Raw genomic sequence first — 26,667 nt, forward strand, 5'->3', positions numbered from 1 at the left:
AATGGCAGGGGTAACATTAAGAGATAGAAAGCCTGCAGAGTGGGTCAGAGAAATAACTCAAGTTACTGACCATCTAGAGTAAATAAGAAGAAGAAATGGACATGGGCAGGACGTGTAGTGCGAAGAGAGGATAAGCGATGGTCTATGAGGGTAACCAACTGGATTTCAAGGGAAGAAAGCGTAGCAGGGGGCGGCAGAAAGTTAGGTGGGCGGATGAGATTAAGAAGTTCGCAGGGGTCAAGTGGATGCAGCTAGCACAGAACCGGGTTAAGTGGAGAAATATGGAAGAGGCCTTCGCCCTGCAGTGGGTATAATCAGGCTGATGATGATGATGCTCTATACGACTGAGTACAAAATACAGAACCCCGCTATAGTAAACTCTGATATAGTAAAAACGCTGATATATTAAAGTCAAACTGAAGCCCCAGTTCATCTTCTATAGGCAACTGTACATTTTCCCTCTTTATAGTAAAGATTTTTTGGTTAAAATCGGTTAAAGTGCTTCTGGCCATGACGACGACTCCCGCGCACTACCTAGAATCGCGAGGCCAAGACTTTTTGTATTTGAAAACAGAACAATAACCCCGAGTGTTCGTTTAGGTGGCTTTACTACTAGGCTTAGCAGCAGTCAAAAAAAGCCTATTTTCCTAAGTCAGGAAAAGCCCAAGTCGAAGCCTTGGAGCCATGAGGGAAAGCGCGCAGCGCGAAGAATAAAAAAAAGTAAAGCGGTCTACAAACATAGAAAGGAGGCGGTGTGTTCCATTCAGAAAGTAAAGGAGTAAAAGTGCAGCAAAAAATAGCTAGGGGAAAGAAATGGGTCAACATTCACTGCAATGTGCAGCGCAAATCATGAGGCAGTGGAGGCAGAAAGTGGAGGTGCAACGAGTACGGTCTTACAGCACTTGAGTGCCATGCGAATTTATCATTTATTGCCTTTTAAAAGACAGAACGAGCAAAAAGGGACACCATGTTCATTCAAGGCTTTAGTTTTTAAATGAAATCGAACTTGGTTGCATTTGTAATCACGTCCTCGTGCTTCAGAGGTACCGTCTTTGCCAAAAGTAACCAGGCTGCTCCGAAGGCTAGCGGAGCAAGCGCGTGGTCGTGTGGCGGCGTTGCGCTCGCTGTGGATTATCGGTGCTCGTCAGCTCCGAGAGTACAACAGCTGACGTAACTTCGCACCCTCACTCTCGCCCGTTGGATGATAAAAACTAGGCGCGTATGATGTGTGGGCTGCGGTTACACGTGTGCGAAGCTTGGTTGTGCCCCGCGAGGGCGCTCAGTATAGCTACGGGGCTATTCGCTCTTCTCGGCAACTTCCCTGAAGCTGATATTATGTCGCGTTTCTTGCTATATAAATATACGTGCTTGTGTTCTGCAATCCGTTACTCTGCGTGTTTGATGCGTCTGTGCATTAAAGAATGATAACGCACTTCGAAATTTCAATATGCTTTTTCTAAAGTGCTTTGCGTAGTGCCACATTACGGGTCGTAACTGTGGTACAAAGATATGGGAAAGCTTGTGAACCCTTTAAAACCACCTTATCTCTCTTTTAGGCTCGCAAAATTGTGTTAGCCCCTTGGGGAGGCTGTTTAAAAATAAGTGCAATGATTGGTTCTAACAGTTTTTTGCATTTGCTTGTAGGTAAGTTTTGGTTTAAGTAAAGAACTGAAATGAAACCTTCCTCACGCTTAGCCATTCTATGCACATGATTGCTTTCTCGTTCACGGTACCCTAATTTCAGGACGACACTGTCTGGCAAACCTAGCACATATTCGTCCTAGAAATGAACAACAAGAACTCACCCTGTTTACTATCATATTTTCTGTTTTCCGCAGTTGCTGAGAAGGGCGAATAGCCCCGTCGCTATGCTGAGCGCCCTCGCTGGGCACAACCAAGCTTCGCACACGTAAAGCCGCAGCCCGCCCATCATACGCGCCTAGTTTTTATCATCCAACGGACGAGAGTGAGGGTGCGAAGTTACGTTAGCTGTTGTACCCTCGGAGCTGACGAGCACCGATAAGCCACAGCGAGCACAACGCCGCCACACGGCCGCCTGCTTGCTCCGCCAGCCTCCGGAGCAGCCTGGTTACTTTTGGCAAAGACGGTACTTCCACAAGATGTAGAGAAATTTTATAATGAAAAAAATCATACAAAGAGATGATAAAAGCGAGATGGAAGGTATTTCAGTTTTTTTTTTATTATGCAGCAAGGCGTGTTCAGTAAGTGCCTATTTAACTGCTAGACAGCACTTTCATGACCATGTCATCACAGACCACTCAAACAGTAAAGACCATGATATAGTTTGGTTAGGTAAGGTTAGGTAAGGTTAGGTTAGGTAAGGCCAGGTTAGGTAGGTTAGGTTAGGTAAGGTTAGGTTAGGTGAGGTTAGGCTGAGTAGGTTAGGTTAGGTAGGTTAGGTTTGGTAGGTAAAGTTAGGTAGGTAAGGTTAGGCAGAAAAGGTTTGGCAGGTATGGTTAGGTAGGTTAGGTAGGTTAGGTTAGGTATGTAGGTAGGTTAGTTTAGGTTAGGTTAGGTTAGGTTAGGTAGGTAGGTAGGTAGGTAGGTAGGTAGGTAGGTAGGTAGGTAGGTAGGTAGGTAGGTAGGTAGGTAGGTAGGTAGGTAGGTAGGTAGGTAGGTAGGTAGGTAGGTAGGTAGGTTAGGTTAGGTTAGGTTACGTTTTCGTTTCTGCGCCCCTACCTCATCTTATACATATTTCTGGATCCTGAAAGACTTTTATGAAACATATATATATATATATATATATTGTCACGTCTGAAGTCAGAGGAAGCCGTGAAAGTACACGTTGCCGAGGACCCGAGAATAAGGTCGGCTTGTCGTTCCGAACACAGAGTCACAGAGTCCAGCACCAGCGCGCCGCTCGTGCCAACCACCGCTTCGTCGTCGTCGGCCCCAAAATCGGCTGTCGCGCGGCTCTAGGCACGTGGCAATATTCCCCCCCGTGAAAGAAAACATCGTCCTGATGACAAGGTTAGAGGAGAAAAAAAAGGTAGGCGTGAGGTGAACTGTACAATAACGCAAGGTTTCACTTGCAGGGAACGCTCAGTCACGCGAAAAGTACGGCTTTAAGCGCACCACATGCACAATTTCAGGCCGCTGGCGTCGAACACTGACGGTCACAGTTCCATCTGGAATGACTTCGTAATTGACGTTGTTTAAGCGGCGCAGGACTTTATAGGGTCCGAAATAGCGGTGGAGTAGTTTCTCGCTCAAGCCTTTGTGGCGCACGGGGGTCCGCACCCACACTTGGTCCCCTGGTTCGTAGTGGGGCTCCCTGTGCCGAAGGTTATAGTGTCGAGCGTCGGTGGCATGCTGCTCCTTGATGTGTAAGCCGGCCAGCTGACGGGCTTGCTCGGCCTGTTCTGCGAAATTGGCGGCGTCGGGTTCGACCGTTTCTTCCCCGCACGGGAGCATCGCGTCCAGCATCGTGCGGGCCTCTCTGCCATATACGATACGGAACGGCGTAAACTTCGTGGTTTCCTGCGGCGCCGTATTGTAGGCGAAGGTGATATACGGCAGGATCTCGTCCCACATTTTATGCTCAACGTCGATGTACATTGAGATCATGTCCGCCAAAGTTTTGTTTAGTCGTTCCGTTAATTCATTTGTCTGAGGGTGATACGCTGTTGTTGTGGGATGCTCGGTATGGCTGAGAGTTAAGGTGTCCCGCAGTAGCCGAGCTGTAAACGCCTTTCCGCGGTCAGTAATGATGGTCGACGGTGCACCGTGTCTGAGCACAATGTCGCTCATAAAGAATCGAGCAACTTCGCCGGCGGTACCTCGAGCAAGGGCCTTCGTTTCAGCGTAGCGTGTTAAGTAGTCTGTGGCGACTACGATCCACTTGTGTCCGTTCGAGGATAAAAGAAATGGGCCTAAAAGGTTCATGCCCACTTGCTCGAAGGGTGTGAGGGGTGGTTCAATAGATTGTAACATTCCGGATGGCTTGAGCGCAGGTTTTTTGTCGCCGCTGGCACTGTCGACAAGTCTGTACGTAACGTCTAACGCGCTGGTGCTAGACTCTGACTATATATATATATATATATATATATATATATATATATATATATATATATATATATATATATATATATATATATATTGCGATGTGGATTTAATAGTTCGTTTGAACGTCTAGCGCTGCCAGTAATTCGGGCAGAGCAGGGTCGAATTGCCAGCCGCAGGGCACAGCTTCAGCACGAGAGATGGGCGCCGGAGCCAAGCGATGGTGATGGCGATGCCGCAGCATTTTCCGTTCTTTGTCTTCTTTACATTTCCCCCACGTGAAGAAGTCGCCATCCTGGCGACTCAGGGAGAAGTGACGACCAGAGGGTTGTAATATGGCTTGAGGCGGCTAACGTGGACAATCTCGCGGCCGCGACGGCGGTGGTCGGAAGAAGGGGTGACTGGCTCGATGACGTAGTTCACAGGGGATGTGCGTTCCAAGACGCGATAAGGTCCGTGGTATTTGGTGTCTAGTTTGTTGGTGGCAGGAACGCATAGCCAAACGAAGCTGTCGGCCTGGAACGTGGGAGCAGGAGTATCGGTATCATGCTGATCTTTGCGATAGCCTTGAGTGTTGGAGGTAAACGTGCGAGCTAGCTGACGGCATTCCTCGGCCTTCTGTACAATGTCTGACAAAGCACTGTACTCAGAGGCATCTGGATGGTATGGCAAAATTGTGTCCAGAGTACATGATGGTTCACGGCCGTATAAGAGGAAGAAGGGCGAAAAACCAGTTGTTGCTTGGGTGGCAGTGTTGTACGCGAACGTTACGAATGGCAGTACTTGGTCCCAGTTCGAGCTTCCAGATTCAGATGTAACATACATTGCGAGCATGTCCCCAAGCGTACGGTTGAAGCGCTCCGTGAGGCCATTTGTTTGCGGGTGGTACGCAGTTGTAGCTCGATGTATCGATTTACAAGACGACAGGAGCTCTTGGACTACTTCGGAAAGAAAGACACGACCTCTATCACTCAGTAGCTCGCGGGGGGCGCCGTGTCGAAGAATGAAGTGGTGCAGAAGAAAATGGGCTACCTCTCGAGCTGTTGCCGCGGGAAGTGCAGCAGTCTCGGCGTAACGGGTCAGGTGGTCGACGGCGACGATGACCCATCGATTACCAGCGGCACTGCATGGTAGCGGACCATAGAGGTCGATTCCCACGCGATCAAACGGGCGAGCTGGACACGGTAAAGGCTGAAGAGGGCCAGCAGGGTGGCGAGAAATCTTGCGTTGTTGACAGGCGGTACAAGAGCGAATGTAGCGACGTACGAAATTGTACATTCCCCGCCAGTAGTACCTTTGACGAATTCGATCATATGTTTTGAGGACGCCGGCATGAGCGCTTTGCGGGTCACTATGATGGTGGGCACAAACCTCGGAGCGGAGGTGGCGCGGAATGACAAGAAGCCACGTTCTGCCGTCTGAGTTGTAGTTCCTTCGGTAGAGAAGGCCTTCCCGAATGGCGAAATGGGAGGCCTGTCGGCGGAGTGCCCGAGGATGCGTAGCCGCGGAAGTAGTGCCAAGGATATCTAGCAGGTTAGAAACCCAAGGATCTTGTCGTTGCTCGAAAGGCATATCCTCAATGGTGAGTGCTGACAAGAGTGTTTGAGGAGGGGACGATGAGTTAGGCGAGCACACCGGTGACCGAGAAAGAGCGTCGGCGTCAGAGTGCTTGCGGCCAGAGCGGTACACTACACGGATGTCGTATTCCTGAAGCCTGAGAGCCCAGCGCCCGAGACGGCCAGACGGATCCTTGAGAGACGCGAGCCAGCAGAGAGCGTGATGATCTGTAACTACCTCGAAGGAGTGGCCGTATAAGTAAGGGCGGAACTTCGTTACAGCCCACACGATTGCTAAGCACTCCTTTTCGGTAACGGAGTAGTTGGACTCGGCTTTGGTGAGAGCACGGCTGGCGTAGGCGACAACGTATTCGGAGAAGCCAGGCTTGCGCTGGGCGAGGACGGCGCCGAGGCCGACACCACTGGCATCGGTGTGAAGTTCTGTAGGTGCAGTAGGGTCGTAATGGCGAAGGATTGGCGGTGACGTTAGAACATTGCGCAGTGTCGCGAATGCATCATCGCAGGCTGGCGACCAAGAGGAGAGGTTAGGGGTGCCTTTCAAGAGCTGTGTAAGGGGGGCTATGATGGTTGCGAAATTCCGAACAAAACGACGAAAGTACGAGCAGAGGCCCACGAAGCTTCGCAGTTGTTTCAAAGTGGTCGGTTTCGGAAAGTCAGCGACGGCGCGCAGCTTCTCAGGATCAGGCAGAACTCCATCTTTACACACAACATGTCCGAGTATTGTGAGCTGGCGGGCACCAAAGCGGCACTTTTTGAGGTTCAGTTGAAGACCGGCGCGGGTTAGGCAGGTGAAGACCTGGCGAAGTCGAGTCAGGTGGGTCGGGAAGTCGGTTGAAAAGACGACGATATCATCAAGGTAGCATAAACAGATGTTCCATTTCAGGCCGCGCAGTACAGTGTCCATCATTCTTTCAAATGTGGCTGGGGCGTTACAGAGTCCGAATGGCATAACATTAAATTCGTATAGTCCGTCTGGAGTAATAAAGGCGGTCTTAGGACGATCCGCCTCTGCCATGGGCACCTGCCAATACCCGGAGCGTAAATCGAGTGAGGAAAAGAATTCTGCGCCTTGCAAGCAGTCTAGGGCATCGTCGATTCGTGGGAGGGGGTACACATCACGACGAGTGATTTTGTTGAGACGGCGATAATCAACACAAAATCGTATGGAGCCATCCTTCTTTTTAACTAGGACCACAGGAGACGACCATGGGCTACAGGATTCCTTAATTATTCCGCGTTGGAGCGTGTCATCGACTTGTTGGGCAATAACACGGCGCTCAGTCGGCGACACACGATACGGCCGCTGATGGAGAGGTGGATGAGCGCCAGTGTCGATGAGGTGGGAAATGGTCGTCGTGCGGCCCAAGGAAGATTGCGGGATGTCGAAGGAGGAGCGGAATTGGTGTAGAAGGTCAAGAAGTTGCTCGCGATGGCGCGGCTCTAGAGCGCTGTCCACAGAATGGTCAAAAAGGTCCCGCTGTAGCGGATCGGAAGCCACACGAGTTGGGGTCAAGGCGTCAACTTGGCAAACAGGGAATGACACATCATCAAAGGCGAACAGAAGGTCCACGGGCTCGATGCGGCCAAGGCACTCCCCTTCGATCAACATAGCGGGAGACGCAAGAGGATTGGCTACCAGAAGTGTGCTAGCGCCGTTGTTCATGTCAAGGACGGCAAACGGCAGCGGTAAGTGGCGGCGGCGGCAGACAACGTTAGAGGGCACAAAGAGGACTGTCGCGGCGGTGGTAAAAGAGGCAGTGAGGGGAACCAGAACAGCGCTTCCGGGTGGGATGGTTGTATCATGAGCTACGAGGAGTTTGGTCGCAAAACGAGGACACGGCTCGTGGAACAGGGCATCAGACGGTGCATCACTCGATTCAATGAGCTCTACTTGAGGACTGGCGCAGTCAATGATAGCATGATGCTGGGACAGGAAATCCCAGCCGAGAATGACGTCATGAGAACATGTGGGGAGAACGACGAATTCGATGATGTACAAGGCTGCAGCAATGACGACGCGAGCAGTGCAGATAGCTGTCGGCTGTATACTGTGAGCGGATGCGGTACGAAGCGATAGTCCCTCGAGAGGCGTAGTCACTTTTCGGAGGGAGCGGCAGAGTTTTTGGCTGATAACTGATACAGCGGCACCGGTGTCGACGAGCGCAAGAGTATGAACACCTTCAACGATGACAGCAGTAACATTCGCGGGATTAAGACGAGGACTTTGAAATTCTGTCGAATACGCAGTTCGTGCCTCGCGAACTGCGGCGGTTAGTTTTCCGGCTGAGTAGCGGGTCGTCGGCGCATTGGCGAAATGGAGCGGCGACGTGGTGATGGCGAACGACGAGGCAGGAAGTCCGGAGGGTCAGGGGATGCTGTTGGATGACCCGATGGGACGGGGAATTGGGGGGCCAAATAAGGTGGCGCAGGCCGCGCAGCAAAGGCCATATTTATTCGGCGCCGGCAGTAGCGTGTAGTGTGCCCAGGGATGCCGCAGTGGTAGCAAATAGGCCTGTTGTCTGCAGTGCGCCATGGAGATGGTGTCTGACGCAAGGGGGGAGCAAACGCTGTTGGTGCCGAACGCATAGGGGGCGAAGCATAGGCATATGCTGGCTCAGGAGGTGGACTTGAAGTAACGTCGGCATATGAGCGACGCAATACCTGGGGAGGAGCCGGCGCGAATGCTGGAGCATAGCTCAGTGGCGCAACGCCGGACGATGAAATTGTGGGCGTGGGGAACGGCATTGAGGGTGCGACCGGAGGTGATTGAGGAACAGAATTAGGGAGGACTTCAGATACATGCTGTTGGATTGCACAGCATTTTCCGTTCTTTGTCTTCTTTACAATATATATATATATATATATATATATATATATATATATATATATATATATATATATATATATATATATATATATATATATATATATATATATAATCACCCACTACATGGAAGCGCTGAAGCTCATTCGCTCCGCACGGCCTGAAATCGAAGCAGTATATACAACATTAGTGATACCGCAGGTTCTTAACCGCCGACGATGTTCCGGGAATTGACGAATGATAGATAAATTTAATGCCCCTTGAAGTTCAAATAAGGACTAATTGAATTGTGTTCTCAAAGCGAAAACTTGTTCTACCTCTACCATTCCCTAGAGGCCTTAGCAGCAGCAAAGTTCTGGCTGCTGATGGAGTGTACCCAAGTTTTGGAGGTGTTTCGGTACTCGCCTGAAATATCTTCAACCTCCTCCTCAGTGCTGAACGGTAATTCACGGCGCCATGGCAAGACCACTTGCCGATATCAGATAAGACCCACCAACCCGCCATTGAGCGCAGCACCGGAGTAGCTGCCAGCTGTTTTGGGGTCACATGCCAAAAGAATGAAAATGCCAGTGCAACGCCTGAACTGCAACGCCTGACTTCCCGACTACTGGGAATCAGAGAATTTGATCAACCAAGGGAGGACACCTGGGTTGAAATGCCGCCGTACCCTACATAACCTATCACCAAGAGTTTCAGGGTACACCACACTCAAGAAGACAGCTACACCCCGTCGCCAAGCTCTGCTGCCCACTCCAAGATCACCGAATTTCACTGTGCATCCAGCCGCCACCAAACCATCCAGAACAAAAGAGATCCAATCCCGGATAACCAGACCTGCCCATCATCAAACCGCCCGTCCCTACTACCGACGGCCGCTTTTCAAGACGGTACGTCACCGGTTTCGAAGTCGATGAGGCTTCGATCACAGATGGGTCCAGTTTCAGTATTATTAGGATTAAAAAACAGTAGGGATAGATACATTGATGGCTTTCAAGTGAAACCTATTAAGTACGTTGCTGACCTTCTTACTCCTATCATGACATATATTTTTAATTCTTGCATAAGTCTAGGTGTTTTTCCTTGTAAAATGAAAAGTGCTCGTGTAACTGTGGTGTATAAGAAATGGGACAAAAATGATATAGGGAACTACAGGCCAATATCGATACTACCTATATTCTCTAAGGCCTTTGAAAAAGTCTTGTTGAGTCGTTTTAATAAAATTGAGCGAAAGTATGACCTCTTGATTGACTCTGAATACGGTTTTCGCAAAGTCCTTAGCACGAAATTTGCTCTCCTTGCACAAAAAGAACACATTTTGATGTCATTATAACAAGGTAAACTGGTACTTGCAATATGTTTTGATCTAACGAAAGCTTTCGATCATCTAAACCATCAGTTATTACTTCAAAAAAATGGAACGGTATGGTTTTCGGGGCAAGGCGGCAAGTCTGATAAAATTGTATTTGCAGAACCGCAGCCAAATAGTTTGAATTGATGGCTACCTATCGGATTCACAACTGATTTCTAGCGGCGTTTCTCAAGGCAGCATTCTCGGACCACTTTTGTTTAATATGTATATCAATGACATCACTAACATTGCTCCCACTGCAAAGTTCATCATTGACGCAGATGACAGAAGTATTTTTTTAACAGGGAATAATTCTGATAACCTATTCGACACAGCAAATGTAATAATGGGTGCGCTCGAAGAATGGACAAAAATAACTTTCTAAGCATCAACATACCCAAGACTAAGTGCATCCTGTTCCCAGGCAAGGGCAAAATCATCAAAGCACATAGTGAATTAACCTTACATTCTACCCCGGTTGAAATAGTTCCCTCCTTTAGGACACTTGGAGTAATTTTTCAGGAAAATATTTATTGGGATGCACATATTAATTACTTGACAGCAAAGCTACACTCTGTTGTAGGATTAATACACCGGCATCGCAATGTGCTACCTCGCAAAGTAGTGATGTTAATTTATAATGCTCTTTTCCTCTCCCGACTTAATTATCGACTTTTGGTATGGGGATCTCAGTTCAGTCGTTCAGTCGTGTCCGACTCTTCGTGGCCCTATGGACCATGTCACGCCAAGCTGTCTGGTCTCTCACTATCTTCCTAACATCACATAACTTCATCTGCAGTGCCTCGAGGATGCCATCTAACCATCGCGTTCGCTGCCTACCTCTTCTCCGGCGACCCTCAACCTTTCCCAACATCAAATCTTTCTCCAGCGACTCTTCTCTTCTCATCAGATGGCCAAATTAGCTGAGCTTTAACTTTAGAATTTCACCCTCCAATGAGCAGTATGGTTTATGGTCGACAATATCGACTGATTTGATCTTCAGGCAGTCCAAGGAACTCTCAAGAGTCTTCGCCAGCACAACAATTCAAGCGCGTCAATTCTTCGGCGGTCAGCCTTTTTCACAGTCCAACTCTCGCATCCATACATCACAACTGGAAAGACCATAGCACGAGTTATACGGATCTTGGTTGGCAGACTAATGTCTCTGCTCTTTACTAGGCGGTCAAGGCTAACCATTTCTCTCTTTCCCCGAAGCAGGCGTCTTCTAATTTCATGGCAGCAGTCTCCTTCCGAGGTAATCTTGGAGCCCAAAAAGAGAAAATCTGTCCTTCCCCTACGGCGCGGTTCAGGTGTCCACAGAGCAAGTGTGCCACATACTGCGCCTTTCCCCTTCCTGTTAACCAATTATTTTTATTATTTTTCAACTTTTGGTCCACTGATGCTCCAGGACTTGATAGGGCAAGACGCCATGATCTTTGTCTTTTTAATGTTCAGTTTAAGCCCAAACTTCGCACTCTCTTCTTGTACGCGCATCAGAAGCCTCTTGAGTTCCGCTTCACTTTCTGCCATTAAAGTGGTATCATCCGCATATGTAAGGCTGTTGCTACGTTTTCCAGCAATCTTCGCTCCAGCTGAAGACTCGTCCAGACTGGCCTTCCTCATGATGCACTCTACATATAGGTTAAATAGGCAGGGCGACAGTATGCAGCCTTGCCTCACTCCTTTCTCAATCGGAAACCAATCAGTAAGACCATGGCAAGTTCTGACTGTGGCCTCTTGTCCTTCATACAGGTTCCTGAGCAGACAGATGCGGTGAATTGGAACTCCCATCTCTTGGAGACTTGCTACAATCTGCTGTGATCTACGCAGTCAAACGCTGTCGCATAATCAACAAAGCAGAAGTAGATGGGTTTCTGGAACTCTTGCTTTTTCCATGATCCATCGAAGGTTGGCAATTTGGTCTCTATAGTTCCTCTGTCCTTGCAACACCCAACTTGCACGTCCGGAAGCTCGCGATGTACATACTGCTGCAGCCTTCCTTGGAGGATTTTCAACATCACCTTGCTAGCATGCGAAATAAGCGCGATCGTGCGGTAGTTGGAACAATCTTTTGCACTGCCTTTCTTTGGAATGGGGATGCAAACTGACCTTCTCCAATCCTGTGGCCACTGCAAGGTTGTCCAAATCTTCTGACATAATGTATGCAGAATGTTAACAGCGTCATGGTTGAGGTTTTGAAGCAACTCAGCTGGAATGCCATCATTTCCGCTAGCTTTGTTCTTAGCAAGGCTGGCTAAGGCCCATTCAACTTCACTCTTCAGGATGCTCGGCTCGAGATCAGTAATCACAACCCTCTTATGTTGGTTTGCACATTCGGGTCCTTCTTGTACAGTTCTCCTGTGTACTCCTGCCACATCTTTATCTCCGAGGCTTCAGTGAGGTCCTTGCCTCGTTTGTCCTTTATCACGCCCAGCTTAGCACAGAAGCTTTCTTTGATATCTTTGATTGTCTTAAACAGAGCTCTTGTGTTCCTTAATTGGCAGTTGTCCTCAACTGCTTGGCACTGTATGTTCAGGAAGGCATTCTTATCTCTCCTTGCTATTTTCTGAAAATCCGCATTGAGAACCTTGTATCTTTTTGTTTCCCCCATAACCTTTGCCATCCTCCTTTCCTCAGCTATTTGCAAAGCCTCTTCAGATAACCAGATTGCTTTCTTGCACTTCTTTTGCTTTAGAACTACCTTAGTAGCAACTTCTTGTATTATATCACGAACACCAGTCCACATTTCTTCGGGCTCTCTGTCTTCTAGATCTAATTCTTGAAATCGATTCCTCTCTTCCACAGCATATTCTAATGGAATTGATCCAGATCATACCTGAAGGGCCTTCTAGTTTTCTGCGTTTTTCTCAATCGAAGCTTAATTTTGGCAACAAGAAGCTGATTATCGGTGCCACAATCGGCCCCAGGCCTTGTTTTTACTGCTTGTATAGCGCTTCTCCATCTCTGCCGGCAAAGAATATAATCGATCTGATTTCTGTACAGACCGTCCGGTGAAGTCCATGTGTACAGGCGCCTCTTGTACTGTTTAAAATGATTTTCGCTATGGTCAGGTTGTTTTCTTGACAAAACTCTACTAGCCTCTGCCCAGCTTCATTTGGCCCGCCAAGACCGAACTTGCCTAAAATTCCGGATATTTCTTCACTCCCGACCTTAGCATTCCAGTCTCCGATGAGAAAAACGACGTCTGATGATGGGGTGCGGTCTAAAAGGCATTGTAGGTCCGCATAAAATATCTCAACGTCAGCTTCTTCGGCTGTAAGGGTCGGTGCATAGACTTGGATAACTGTTATGTTGAAAGGGTGACTTTGGATCCGAAGTGAAATCATTCGGTCGTTTTTGGGGTTGTTCCCTAGCACAGCTTTGCCCATTCTGCTGTTTAGTATGAGAGCGACCCCATTCCTTCTTTTGGATTCATGCCCACAATAAAAGACACAATGGTCGTCGTAGTTAAGTTCTCCCATTCCGGTCCACTTGAGCTCGCTAATGCCCAAGATATCAATGTTCAATCTGTCCATTTCTCGCTTGACGACATCCAGTTTACCTTGCGTCATAGATCTTACATTTCATGTTGCTATGTGATATATCTCCTTGCAACATCGGACTTTCCGATAGCTTCCCCACACATCCACAACTGAGCGTCCTTTTGGCTTTAGCCCAGTCGCTTCATTCGTCCTGGAGTTTTAACTCTGTGTATTCTACTTCATACAAATAAACATTATTATTATTATTATTTTTATTAAAAAACATTTGAATCCCAGCAAGCTACATCCACCATGCAGGACAACAGAAATGACGTCACAACGCCCACTTCAAGAGACACAGCAGGAAACCGGCAACATTCTTCAAATGAAAACAACCGCCAGAGAGCGTCGCTACACCGAAACAAAGGTATAACCTGAGGTGACGCTGTGGCTCAGCCTAGCAGATTGAGCAGGATTGACGGGCTTACCGAGCTCGCCACCTATTGCTGCCTCCTCGGATGATGGCACACACTCCAAGCATTTCTTAAATGTACGAAAAATGATAGACAAACGAATCAGGCACCAGCTCCACGTAAAAGCCCTTAATATTTATCTCCAATCAAATATGGTACCTAAAGGCCTTTCTGTAGTTTTAACTCTCTCAATGGACAACTTTTCCAATGCCCATAAACTGGCTTGGGGCCAAGAACTTCACAATGCATCACTTACCCTTTTGAAAATTACCCTAGATCTCTGCGAGGAGTAGTACTTGCGAGCGGGCTAGTTGGCTATACGACTCCGACGATCTCCGGCGCTGCATGGTTATACACAAAAAAACGATACACACACAAGATAATTAAACCAGGACGTTAACACAGATGATGCGCTCGCTTCTTCGTTCCAGTTTTTGTGGCACGAAGAAGAAAGCTTTACACAAAACGTGGGGTTGCAATATGAAGAAGTAAGCTCCTGCGATGCCTGAGGACGTCAACCACCAAGCCGTACAAGTTGGCTCGGCCATCATCTGTCCCGGCTCCCTCCGCCAGCGAGACCCCGCCATCTTCAGCGGCACTGACGACCATGACGTCGAGGACTGGCTCACGTCCTATGAGCGAGTGAGCGCTTACAACAAATGAGACGCGAAAACGAAGTTAAGCAACGTGATTTTCTATCTTAGCGGCGTTGCAAATCTATGGTTTCAGAACCATGAAGTGGACATTCCATCATGGTCTGTGTTCAAAGCCAGCTTCTCTGAAGTTTTCGGCCGTCCGGCTGTGAGAAAACTCCGCGCTAAACAGTGCTTGCGTGCGCGGTCTCAGTTGGCAAGAATTTCACGAGTTATATCGACGACGTCGTCGACTTGTGGAAGCGCCTGAACGCACAGATGTCAGAGGCCAACAAGATTAAGCACATTCTGCAAGGCATTGATGACGACGCCTTCCAGATGCTCACTGCTCCAGATATCCGCACCGTCGCAGAAGAGGTCACAATGTGTCAAAGTTATGATGAACTGCGCAAACAAAGGGCCATAACTTGCGCGAACAACATGCACTCTGAGTCCCTTGTGGCCTGACAGCTGCAGCTGAACATACTGCGCTGCTGCCACAAATCAAGAGCTTCATTCGGGAAAACGTTCCTCGACAGCTCTCACTTATGTCCTGCCATGAAGAGCCTTCCTCTTTCCATGAGCCTTCCATGAAGAGCCTTCCACATGAAGCTTTCGCTTCCCTCCAGTGTTGACCACAGTTAAACTACCAAATAAACTCCTTGAATTTATCCAACTGATGCATTCAGGCAATTTACGATGTTGAAATAAATGGTTGTAATGGCCACAGGGCACATTTATGTTACGCGCATGTGGAGAACGTTTCCGCTGTGAATAAAGCCAGGATAGATGTGATAATGACGGAATAAAGTGGTGTGCTAGAAAATATAAAAACGTAAAAAGGACTGACCTGAAACAAAACTCAAAAGCTCACCGTATCGAGAGAGCGCAGACATAGGTAAAGAGGAGGTAACAGTTTTTACCTTCTAGGAGACCACTGTTGTGTAAATGGGCAAATAAAGATTTAATTTTCCATGTCAGTAAAATATGAGAGACCAAACAGAGCCACTGCGTTGGCTGTCGTTAGAGTCGCTTGTTTAAGTGACTCAATAAGATATGCATAATTCGGTTGTTCTTAGTCATAGAAATGCAGATATCTTTATTTCAACATCTTGTTAGGGGTGTACTCAAAAAGCCAGTGATCGGTTTGACAGAGGGGCGCACCCCCCCCCCCCCCCCCCCCCCCGTTCCCCGTAGTAATAAATCGGCTACGGCAGAGCGTGGACAGAACAGAAATAAACAGAAAGACTATGGCGCATAGTCACGTCATAGTTAACGTCATAATCAATAAACATTAGTGGACATCTTTTTGCAATAACAAAAAAGTGTAAATAAAAGTACGATCAGCATTCCAACGAACTATGCGGGCGTGGTTAAAATGAGCTTGAGCTGAGTCACTGTGAACGGTCTACTTGTCAAATTCTGCTCTAAACTGAAATTTCTTGAAACGGTTCTGAACGCAGCGTTTTGATGGGTTCGGTAGTATACGCCTTTAGGTTGCCTCCATGAAGTGCTGGGCATGTAGATCAGTCGATGGAATAAAGAAAGGAGTCATGATCTGTTCCCCAGCCCAAAGGCCAATTGTTTAACTCTTAAGCGTCATCTAGTTGAAATGAGTCTCATATGGAAAAGAAAATAATTTTTGCCTCCTTCGGTTAGGATGCAACACTCAGGCTGTATTACCCGGAAATAACCCAGTGGCCTGCGGAAATAGCAAAAAATACGATACCCAATGAGACGAAATCGCTGAGTGATTTTCTTCAGCACATTGAATCGCTGCTTCTCAGTAAGTGAAAAGTCATTAAAAGGCCGAGCATTTGGAGAATAATATCGAAGACAACTTGCTCAACGTAGACGGGCAAGTCTGTCGTGGAGGATGCCGTCCGCTGAAGGCTGGACATGCCCAGACGAAGACAAGTCCACTTGTCGAAACGTTGGCTCATCTGCGACCTGAGGCGTACCCTATTTACCCTTGTTCGGTTCTTCTTTTTTATACCGTGCAAACCATCTTCTTCCTTTCGTTCTACCTGAATCGATCTTGTAAGGGCATATATAGGACGCAAGACGTAGTCCCCCTGTGATCATGAGCCTCCGGTAAAGGTTTGGACGCCCTGAAAATAATCCTTGAAAGGGAAAGCGAGACGTATTGCCATAAGCGCGGTCTGTGACTTATAGCTCTTCACATTCATGCATGGTACACACTGTTTGATCTTCGTTGACGAGAATGTCTAGAGAGGAGATCTCGCGGTAGCAATTTCCGAGGTTGGGTTACGTTAGGTAGATTCGAGAGTTTTACACTATGACCAAATCCATAGCTTTGAGGGATATATGGAGCCGGTATACTGGCGCATTGTTCTACACTGCAAACACCATACCCCATCCACAGTATATTACGGGAGGAGGTGAAGCGAAGGCTGGCATCTTTTTTCCGCTACCGATTAAAATGCAGAGAAGCCCTCTGAGTCAGCAAGACAAATCCACATGTTTTTTTTTTGCGCTCAGATTTGCCTCACCTTTTACTTGTTGCAGATAATGTGCGAAAAAACGATGCAAAATATTGGCAGGTGTTTTGACCCTCAAACATGAAAAACTATTCACCCTCTTATCACGTTTCCATCGTTTATTTTGAAATTTTGGAGCTTATGCTTTTCTCTGGAGAAAACTTTTTGTAATCTTGAAAAGAAATTTATAATCATTAAAATTTTAAAAGTATTCGGGATCCTACGTATTGTTGCGTCCGTCTACCTAGCAGCAGCACGCACGTGCTATTTTATTTCTTGTAGAAGGTATTACAACTTTGTACTCTGCGCCCCGGTCTTCAAAACGAGATAAGGTAGTGTAAACGCAGTTTGGAGACGCATGTGTGGTTCTTGTCTGGTCAGGCTGGGACCAGCGGCGCTGTGAGCGCGGCTAGGTTTTGTATTGCTGACACAGCCAACGGTAAATAAAACTCGATGAATATCAAAGGGTGGGATTGCCAATTCCCGGATAGTTGGCAAAGGGGTCCCCGTGGCATTGTAACAATCCACGTCCACGTAGCTAGTTGCCGAGGCGGCGTCAGATTTGCAGGTATCGGCGCTGGACCCACAAAGTAGGGCTCAAAAGCAGAGAAAATTAAAAAATCTAAACGACCTTCATTCTAATTCTCCTATTTGTGAAGAGTGCAGCACCCAGTCTCACACGCTTTTGGTTTTTGATGCTGAAGAGGTCAGGTCCTCGCTGCACATAGCGGCTGAGAAGAACAAACCACAGGTTATGGGGAAGTCACCTTGAGCCCAGAAGAGGGAAACAGTTCAGAAAATGGTGGCTAAAGTGGTAGCTACTAAGCCTGAAGCCTAAAAATGGGCTGATAGTTTACTCTGTATTATGTACTTCGCAACCGAGTAACGCATAGCTGGTCAAAAAAATACAGAACAACTTATTGGCGAAAGCTGTGGGTTATGACAATGCACTTGGAGACCGAGGGCAGAGCCAGCAAAGGCAAATAGAGCGACTGTTCACTACAGAGGTCTCAAAAGAATGTAGACCTGAATTCTTCGTTCGCGTAACTACAATGTTCGTCCAACTCCCAAAACGCATTCCTTAGGACTTCGATTTATTTCCGATATTCCCGGACCTAGGTACGTCTCATAGCACAGCAAAGAAGAAAAATTACAAATCTGTTGTATTCAAGAATACTCACCTGGGAAAGACGGCGCCACTCTTCAAGCAGCCTCTATGCGCCGGCTCGCGACGACCACTGTGACACCTTCGGCTGCAATGGCACGGCAGGCGGCCTCGCCGATTCCGCACGAGCCGCCCATCACCAAAGCGAGCCGTCCACTGAACGACATAACCTAGCACCTCCGCCTGGCTCTCTGTACTAATACTTCCAGAGACTCTGGTGTGCTGCTCCGCTTTTCAAATGCACGTAGTAGCGCTCTGCTTGCTTTCATACAAGCATAATTCAGCATTCTATTTGCAGCTGCATCTGTCGTAGCTCGGTGGCTCTCATCAAGGGACTGATCTGGGATGGGAGTTCGGCCTCCTTCCAGGTAAACTGGTTACAACATCTGGATGGCAGCTGGCGCGGTATTCACATCAAACATAATCGTTCTCCCAGCATGTTATCCTGAAGGATGGATGGATGGATGGATGGATGGATGGATGGATGGATGGATGGATGGATGGATGGATGGATGGATGGATGGATGGATGGATGGATGGATGGATGGATGGATGGATGGATGGATGGATGGATGGATGGATGGATGGATGGATGGATGGATGGATGGATGGAGTGATGGATAGATGGATGGATGGATGGAGTGCTCCCTTTGAAACGGGGTGGTGATTGTCATCCCCATGCTCAACCTTTTTTATATGTTTTTAACATCAATAATCCGTCTACTTTAAACGACTGTCCTTTTAGTCCCGAGATATATATCTTTAAATAGCCGTGTTTCATTTCGATTTAGCTTCCCTGCTAGGTATTTATCCCCCATTCTTCCACACGCCTCTTGCTTACCTGTACCGTCGATGTCTAAATGTTTCCTTGTTACCTCTGACTACAGGCCTCGGATAGAGTGACTATGCCACATCGGCATCTGGATGGATAATGTCAAAGGAAGGGCGCAGAGAGCGCTGGCACAACTGCAAACAGATTGATGTGTTTGGAAATCTGGCGCCGCACTGCGCCAGATACAAATATTGCGCACCACTTTTCCATGAGAGGGCGGTTCTTCTGAAATCAAAAGAAAAGCTAACCAGGGAACTATAAGAGGCCCACTGTATCAAATCCAGGAAAGGTACATGTTTAAGCGACCCTTAGGTCATGAAACCAAAAGAAGAAAATGAATTCTAGTTAAATAAATGAGACAATGGTTTTTCGTGACAGATGTATAACGTTCACCCTTGATACGTTAGCTGTTTACTGATTTGCCGGTTTTTATGTGTAATGCTAAATATGTGTGTTCACCGCAATACAATTTCTGTTGATAGTTTGCGTTCCTGTGTCTCGCATCGTTTTCTATGCCGGTGTTTCTTAAGCGCAACGATGTTTAAACATGCCCGTCACCAACTAACTCAACTAAAAACCCTCTTGATGTTTATTTCGTGTACATTGGGTAATAACATCCCATCAAATTCTTCGCTAATCCATAGACGTTTCTTCATTGATCTCATCGTATAAGCAAGATCCCTCACAAGAACCCTCACTGACGCTGCCTGCCATGAAATAGGAGACAGCGTAAGTGTTTCTGCCTTACTTGGTTGGATGGGCCCGTCAGAAGTGACTTCACAAAGCCTTTACAAGATGCTACAATCAGAGATTTGGAGGCTACTCAGTATCTACAGCGACCATATCAAACTAATCTGCACATTAACGACAGGCCCAGAACAGAGCAAACTCATGGTTAAATACTTTTTGGTCTGGGCTGAAATGTTAGCTGCACGTTCTTGGACAGCTTTGTTTATAAATCTGCCAAGGAAGAAGAAAAAACGGTGTATCTCAGACGCATACATGATCGTTAATTGCCCAGGACATACAATCCCGGCTGCCGTTAAAGAAAGGGCCTAAATACACAGTGAAACCTAAGGTGAACCATTAGGATTTATATGATCCGCTCTATTGTTTACAAAGCAGAGCCAGACGAAATGAGCGCTTGTATGAAAGAGGGCTTAAAATGCATCGACGAATGAATCATGCGAAAAGATTGTAGACTGCATATCAGGAACACGGCGGATTTATTCTGCAACAACGACTTGAAGCTTCTGATCTCAGATAAGACAGTTTACCATAGTAGAAGCTAGCAACTACCAGTTCAAGGCGCTCGAAGTGGTCTAAAAAAAATTTCACTACAGAAACATCCCTCAAAGAAAGAAGGCTGAAGGAATTCCGAATTCAAGCTGCCAAGCTTTGTGAAAATATTGGCCTAAAAACTTGCAAAAGAGGTGAAGGACAACAAGAAGTTATCCATCAAACCGTTTTTTACAGTCAAGTCCCACAAACCAGGTGCTCCTTTTAGAACGATAGTCGGAGACAAGGGAACGTGGCAACGGAAATTCCCTAGATACCTGCCGATCCATCTGAAAAACCTTGACGTGAACGAGCCTTTTTGATCAGGAGTTCCAACGAGATCATCGAATACCAAACCGAAGAGCCTAAAGTGACCTGTTTCTCCATAGACGCCGCAGACCTATTGTACAGTGTTCCAAGGGATCAGGTGCTCGAATTTGTAGAATTGTACATCGGTGAATAGGATTGCACTAAGTTCATGAGCGAATGCGGAATCCGGATTAAAGATTTGCTCGCTCTGCTCAAGGCATACCTATCGTCTTTGTGCGTCGAGTTAGACCGGTCAGTGTACTCCAAAAACATTGGGATATATATCAGATCCACCATAGCTCCAGTGCTGCGTGACACCTTCCTTGCAAGAGGAGACAGGCAGAACAGTCCTTATTCGGCTTGGTGCTGTGAAAGGCTTCAGATACGTTGATGAGTCTTAGCTCACAAGAACCGTGCCTCTCCTGAACTGACAGAAACAACTTTAGATATTTCAAAGTAGCTCATTCAGGGCTTGCTTTTACCCATGAAGTTGCCGAAAACGCCAATGTGCAGTTCCTGGATTTCGCCTTAACTCTGCAGTCCCAATCATGCTGGGAATACAGGACGCGCAGTGAGTAGGGCTTATTGTCATACGAATACACAAAGCTGATCAAGCGAAACATGACCATGTCCTGTTCTGAACAAGCCATTAAGAAGTCTTGCATTCACAAGGTGCAATCCAGTTTTTGTGCTCAGGCTCTCGGATTAGTGAACGCTGGCTACCCGACACCGTTCCTTCCCTATTGCAAAAACCAGTGCCACTGGGAGCCAGCGCCCCAGCGCCATACCTGATTATGGTCCCAGTATGACGCTGGACACTGGGCGCACTGGGACGCCCTGGGACTCCGCGCTGGCGGCACTGTTCGCCCGGAAAAAAAAGGCGTTGGATAAAAATTAAAAAGTAAAAAGTAAGGAAAACAGTTAGGTACATAAAAAAACCTTAAAAAAAGTAAAAAAAAAAAAAAAACAGTGCACCGAGCGTGCCTCGAACTAAGTCCTTAGGTACATTCCAATCACTAGCTCAGCACGCTAACCACTCGGCCACGCCAATTTTTTTTTCTTTATTTCCTGACCGAGGACGTACACAAAAAAGACACATGTGACATCAATAACATGACAAAATAAAAGATCAAGCATTGACTTAAAGCTTCAGCCTTCCTTAGCTGAAGTTGTCGGATTAAAAATCCCTCATATGTGACAACCCTTCGAAACTAACCAACCATTCTGACTCTAGTTTTAACGCTTTCTGTTCATCCACATATGCCCGTATGCTCTCTCTAAAGAGCTGTCTCGCTGAACGTGCATCGACGTCACCATGCTCTACAGCCATTCTGCTTTTCCATATGCTGTGGAGAGCCAGTAGCATCAAAAGATCCAACGGTGTATCATTGTTCGCTTCTACTGGCAAGAATCGGATACCATGTGGGCTTATGGGTAGTTCCTTTTTAAGCGTCCTCTGGAGCACGTCCCATAAAAATACGGCGTCCCAGCATTCGAGAAACACGTGTTCAATCGTCTCCTCTTTCCTGCATATTATGCAGTGGACACCCCAGGGTACAAAAAGCCCTTTCTGTTCCTTCCATTTCTTTACCTCCAATGTTCCAGTGTGCAGCTTAAAAAAGAACGTTTTCATCCCTGCCGGCACCATCATCCTCTTCACTTTTTTAAGAACATTTTTGCCCCCGGTAGACGAGTACACAGCTCTGTACAACGGTTCTGGAAGCACCACATCGCACAAGTCTTTATACAGTTTTTTTCCGGTTTACACTCCACAAATAGTCTAAAGTAAACCGCACCATCAAGAACCTGTACGCCAAGACCACTTCCCTTAGATACCCGTGGACACCTCCTGACATGCGGTCAGAAGAAACGACAATTCCCGGGAGAGCTTGACCCAGGCGTAACTGACAGACCGTACGAAGAAATGGATTTTTCACATTCCTCAAAAACATGAAACGATTGACTAACTGGCTCAGAAACAGATGTGCCAAACCAAGCCCGCCGTCCTTCACCCGGCGGAAGAGATTTGTCCGACTTGTCCGTTCCCACGAAGACCCCCACACAAAGACGGCAAAGATACGATGCATCTTTTGGACATTAGCTCTTGAACAATATAACACTTGAAGCACGTACCAAACTTTTGTCACTAAAAACAAATTACAAATCGTGGCCTTCGCAAACACCGACCACTGCCATCCATTCCATTTGTCCACACTATCTTCCAATTTACCGACTTGGTTTTTCCAGTATGGGTCACTGTCCCGATACGATTCAAGAGGGGCACCAAGGTAGCTGACAGGGTTGGTAACGAATTTCATGTTAGCAAAAATGCCTGGGGTCGCTGGCCAGTCACCGTGCCAGAAGCCTAGGCACTTGCCCCAGTTAACAGCACTGCCGCTTACAGCGCAAAAATCTTTTACAGTTTTCACAACTTCTACGATGCTTTCGTAGTCTACACAAAACATCGGACATCATCGGCATAAGCCAAAAGCTTCACTTCTGCTTGATGCAGCTTGAAGCCCCGCATTTTCTCATGCTTGATAATGTTTAAACATAAGGGTTCAAGATAGATACAAAAGAGAAGAGGTGAAAGGGGGCAACCTTGACGAACTGAGCGTTGGACAGCAATACTGTCACCAACAGATTTGTTCACAATTAGTCTAGTTGTACAAGCACTGTAAGCCATAGCCACTCCTTCTCTGATGACGCATCCGACCTTGACATAGTCTAATATACACAAAAGCAAGTCCTGGGGCACTCTATCAAAAGCCTTTTCAAGATCTATTTGGAGCAATGCTACTCCAAGTCCACCAGCATCGCAACTTTCAAGAATGGCCCTCGCGATGTGAATGTTCGTAAAAATGGACCTGTCTTTAATACCGCATGTTTGGTGGTCTCCAACAATATCTTTAATAACTGTTTGCAGTCTTTTAGCTAGTATTTTCATAAAAATTTTATAGTCGACATTGGTTAAACTAATCGGCCGGTAAGAGGTAACACTGCGTAATTGACCTCGGTCCTCCGTTTTGGGAATTAGCACAGTATGAGAAGATGCAAAGGACGGCGGCAGCACATTAAGGTCATATGCTTCATTATACACTTTTTCCAGTACCGGCGAGAGAAAATCCTGGAAAGCTTTATAAAATGCGCGGTAAGTCCATCAGGGCCGGGCGATTTGCCGGGGTTCAAATTCCCAATAGCGCATTTCACTTCGTCCTCCGTGATGGGGGTCTCTAGCACACGTGTCGTCTTTTCGTCGAGTTGTGGCATTAAAGGCAAATAAACTCTCTTGAAACTCTCGATATCAACTGCACATCGTGCGAACTGCTGACGATAATGCTCGAAGAAAGCTTGCTGGATTTCTTTCTTTTCATTGGTAATGGTCCCTTGGTATTCAATTTCATCTATCTGATTTCTTCGAGCGTGCCACTTTTCTGTGCCTAACGCCCTTTTTGTCGGACCATCCCCCCTTATCAGCCGTTCGGCTCTAGCTCTGACAAGGGCACCGCGACATCGGTCAGCGTCGAGTAGTTCAAGCTTGCCCTTAAGGGCTCGTATGTCGTCTATGAACAAACCGGGGTTATTGCTTTCCACATCGATTAGACGCTGTAGATTCACGCGAAGGGACATTTCTTCGGCCCTTTCTTGTCTGGCTATAGCGCTCGATCTTTCCAATGCTGTAATTTTGACATTCTGTTTAAAAACCTCCCATTTAGCCCCTAACTTTGTTACGTCTTTGTCATTCATATTTGCTATATGCCTTTCAACGTCGGCTTGGAAACTGTCATCAGATAATAATTTTGAATTTAACTTCCACATTTGCCAGTCAAATCCTTGACTTTTAGTTTTGTTCCCAGCGATAGTGACGGTGACCAAGCAGTGATCGCTGAACGATACTGGCTTAACGTGGTATTCGTGGCATACAGGCACCAGATCAAGAGATATGTACATCCTATCGAGTCGAGCGTGGCTAGAAGCCTGGAAATGAGTGAACTGTGCCGCTCGTTCACCCTCCAGACACCCAGCCACATCAACAAGGTTAAACTCATTTACCAATTCTGCGAGAACACAGGTGCTGGCATCACTATGCGGCCTTCTACTCGTTTTATCTGATGCGGAGAGTACACAATTGAAGTCTCCCATTATCACAGTTAGCCTTTCAGAATTGCAATACTGACGAATACCTTCAAAGAAATCGCGCCTTTCGCCCACGCTGTTCGGTGCATAAACACAAATGATGCGCCATTCGTATGAATACAGCACGAGATCGCAAACAACGAAGCGGCCATACGCACAAGTCGTGACAGCTTGAATTGTGACACCAAGGCACTGACGCACAAACAGCACACAACCAGCCGCTGCTCCAACTGCATGACTTACAACGGCATTGTATCTTGAAGTAAAAAGGCTAACCATTCTCCCGGTTTCTTCTTCACCATCAACTTTAGTTTCCTGAATCGCGATGACGTCTAGCTCCAGCTCGCTAACCAAACGAAACAGTTGATTTTGCTTGCGCCTTGCTGCGAGCCCTCGAACATTAATAGTCGCGAATCTAATGGCTTTGGCTAGACAAATCATTGGTGATGAACGAATACCCGGGAGCATGGTCATACCTTTAGTGATGTCTGTGGCCGAGCACCCCTCCATGGTGTCAGGTGTTAAGTCTGAGGTGGGAGCGATGCAGCCCCCCCTCTTTTCTCTAACAAGTTCGACCTAGTCCGATAGGACGCCCGTCGTACCGCCGTGGAAGTCTTTGTCTGCGGTCCTTCGACGTCTGCATTCTCGTGACCTGGTGTTCGGTCCTCCGTGTAGTCGTGTGTCCGCTTCGCTACCGCTGCCGAGTTCGCTGCCTCAGATTCGACTATGCTGTCTGTCTCATGAATGAATACTGTGCTGTGACTGACCTCCGTGTCCCCAGTTGAGTTGCTGCTGCTGGCCACCTTAGCGTCCGCGACGCCGACGGAACACGCTTGCAAATTCTTGACACCCTGTTCCTTGACCTCGTCCGCGTTTGGGGAGGGGGGAGTGACCGTTGTTTCTGCTGAGATGGTGCCTGACTCCTTAGCTGCTTCTTCCGCATCCGCCTCGTCCATGAGGTGTTCCGACATGCCGTCGTTCCTCACGGGCCCTGCGACGTTTGCATACGTCTTTACACACTGCGGTTCGTCGTGGCCGAAACGACGACAACGAGCGCAGCGCGGAACCTGGCACTCCTTCCGGATGTGACCCGTCGTCTTGCAGCGAAGGCACAGGGGAGCCCTGCCCGGAACGACGACGAGCGCTGGCTCACCGGCAACTCGCAGCTAGTGTGGGATGTCGTCAATTTTCACCCCTGTCTTCAGCTTTAGGGACACGGTGCGCGTAGTTGACCCTTTGTCGGTGACGCCTTGTGCGCGCCACCTTTCCCTTGCGATGTCAGACACCGTCCCATACGGCAACAGTGCGGCTCGCACGTCTTCGTCAGGAATGCCATGCAACAGCCAGTGAATCTTTAACCGGACGCCCTGGTCGTTGGGGTCGACGATTACACAGCGATGGTCCTTCACTTTCACATCACTGACAGCGAGCAGCTTACGTGTGGCCTCGGCGTCTTTAAACGTCACTGCCCAAACGTGGTTCATTTGGTACGCCCCCAGGGCGACCACCTCTGGGAGCAATCCAAGACGAACCAACGCGTCCCTGAAGTCTTCAACTTGGTATGGTCGAGCCTTCACATCACCATGCATGAAAACAGTATTAAGCACAATGCGCCCGGTTGGCAAACTTGGAAGAATCACCTGATACTCGTCAGCCGAAGCGTCAAAAAACCTGTTTCCGCGGCCGGCCTGGGCCGCAAACGCCGCTCCGCCGGAGCTCATGCTTCTGCGTCCGTACACGCCGGTGGCCGGAAGTAGAAGTCCGACTCGGCCACGCCAAGAACCGGATTTTCTGAAAACATTTCTGCATTTTATGTCAGGACCCGCATTTATAAGGTTGGGACTTCATGTTTCGCAGTCTACAGGCCATTGCTACCGCCCTAACAATTGCAACTTCTTGATCATTTAGCTTGCTGTCTGCTTTTACGACTTGCAACTAATGTTCTGGGTATCTATGCGCGCTATTTTGTGCACTGGAATCATTTTAACATGTGGAGTTTGACATCGCTGGCAAATTTACCAACGCTGGCTCTTGGGTGGTGCTCTGCTACCGTGGGCGTAATTTTCGCTGAACACGGAGCTTTAGT

General features: G+C 47.6%; 1 pseudogene; it reads right to left on the bottom strand.

Annotated features, from left to right (window-relative positions):
- Window positions 1–14,641: 14,641 nt before the first annotated feature.
- On the bottom strand, window positions 14,642–26,319 carry LOC146177591 (uncharacterized; annotated as a pseudogene).
- Between the last annotated feature and the right edge of the window lie 348 nt (window positions 26,320–26,667).

The sequence above is a fragment of the Amblyomma maculatum genome, chromosome 10 (assembly GCF_055883805.1).
Source record: "Amblyomma maculatum isolate TAMU_Amacu chromosome 10, ASM5588380v1, whole genome shotgun sequence".
Classification (NCBI taxonomy): domain Eukaryota; kingdom Metazoa; phylum Arthropoda; class Arachnida; order Ixodida; family Ixodidae; genus Amblyomma; species Amblyomma maculatum.